The sequence below is a fragment of the Gorilla gorilla genome, chromosome 4, assembly GCF_029281585.2.
Source record: "Gorilla gorilla gorilla isolate KB3781 chromosome 4, NHGRI_mGorGor1-v2.1_pri, whole genome shotgun sequence".
Lineage (NCBI taxonomy): Eukaryota > Metazoa > Chordata > Mammalia > Primates > Hominidae > Gorilla > Gorilla gorilla.
In genome coordinates this window covers 134,268,612-134,270,183 of record NC_073228.2, presented here as the reverse complement: position 1 = coordinate 134,270,183, position 1,572 = coordinate 134,268,612, and the positions used below count along the sequence as shown (strand labels likewise).

Sequence of the window (1,572 nt, the reverse complement as noted above, 5' to 3'; positions counted from 1 at the left end):
CAGTAGAAAGCTTTTGGAGTTGTGAGTAGGGGGAAAATTCTATTATTCATCTGTGTTAAGAAAAACTGGTACACTGAAATGAGTTTCTGGAACTGCTAATGTCTGCAACTCTGAGTACACTACACATAAAAAGTATGGCTAGCTAAAACACATTATTATTTAGGATTTTTACTATATTAATATCATCATAAGCAAACAAATAATTCATCAGATGCATTGAATCAGAGTTATGTGTTAAACTGAAATTTTATTAAATATTTCATTAAATTGGATAACAGTATCAGTATAAGAAAAAAACTTGTTAAAAAATAAACTCATTAAAGTTGAATAAAAATACGATGGCTTATTTATAGTATTTTATGTTTTTAAGACGGAGTATTCCTCTGTCACCCAGGCTGGAGTGCAGTGGTGCGATCTCAGCTCACTGCAACCTCCATCTCCCGGGTTCAAGCAATTCTCCTGCCTCAGCCTCCCAAGTAGCTGGGACTACAGGCCCCTGCCACTACGCCTGGCTAATGTTTGTATTTTTAATAGGGACGGGGTTTCACCTTGTTGGTCAGGCTGGTTTTGAACTCCTGACCTCTGCTGATCCACCCGCCTCAGCCTCCCAAAGTGCTGGGATTACAGGCGTACAGGCGTGAGCCATGGTGCCTGGCCTATGGTATTTTTTAATTATGTAAAATAAAGTAAAACTTATGTAAAAATTACCTACAATTTTTCTTTAAAAATTTAAAGTAGTAGATTACAAAAAGACATGAAGTAATGTTACAGCTCTTTTAGAATTTGTCTAGCAGGTTTTTGGTTTTTTAGCAAAACCCTCCCCAGCCAATATACACACAAAGACAATGCAACTAATCCTCTCAGAGAGCAATCTCAAGTTTATAGAACAAATCTCTCTTCTTTTCCTTCTAAATTTTTCTCATTTGAGCCTCTGAGAAGTTCTATATTTGCTATTTATCTTTCTATTTAAATTTCTCTATAAAGTCATCCAAATTCTCAAATTCATAAACACAAAGGAAGATGTTTCAGATCCTCTTGCTTGACCACTAGGTGACATTTCACACCATTCATCACTTCTTCCTTCCCATAAACCTTTCCTCTCTCAGTTTCTTGACTCTCTCGGGGATCCCCTGCTCCTCAGCTTGTTGTTTATGTGATGCTGATCCTCAGGCCTTCTGCTTTCTGTTTGTCTTTGCTCTTTGAGAAACATTAAACTTTCCTTCTGCTTTAGCTCTCACAATCATGGAAAATATGTAGCGGTTGAAGATTCTTGCCACTTTATCCTGTGCTACATGCCCATGAAATAAAATAGAATGCATTTATAAGTCTTTCCTGATTTATAAATTCTCAAAATCCATCACATTGTGAACCAGGAATAGGGTTTATTTCCCCAGGTAAAGTCTGAAATCATGGGCAAATCTCACCAAGGATGTGGGAATAAACCTAATGAAATGTAAACTGTGTTGCCTCTCACAATACCTTTTGCCAGGACAGAGCTCATAGATGGTTCAGCAGCTTTGTTTTAAAGAATGGCAACCTAGTGCTCCCTATTATTGCCAGGAGTTCTGGGCC

At 37.5% G+C, this 1,572-nt stretch overlaps 1 non-coding gene across 1 annotated transcript; it reads left to right on the top strand.

The window, feature by feature from the left end:
* Positions 1-760: 760 nt before the first annotated feature.
* On the top strand, positions 761-820 carry LOC115934807 (U7 small nuclear RNA). The gene has a single exon (XR_004070552.1). It is a non-coding gene; the product is annotated as a U7 small nuclear RNA (small nuclear RNA).
* The last annotated feature ends 752 nt before the right edge of the window (positions 821-1,572 follow it).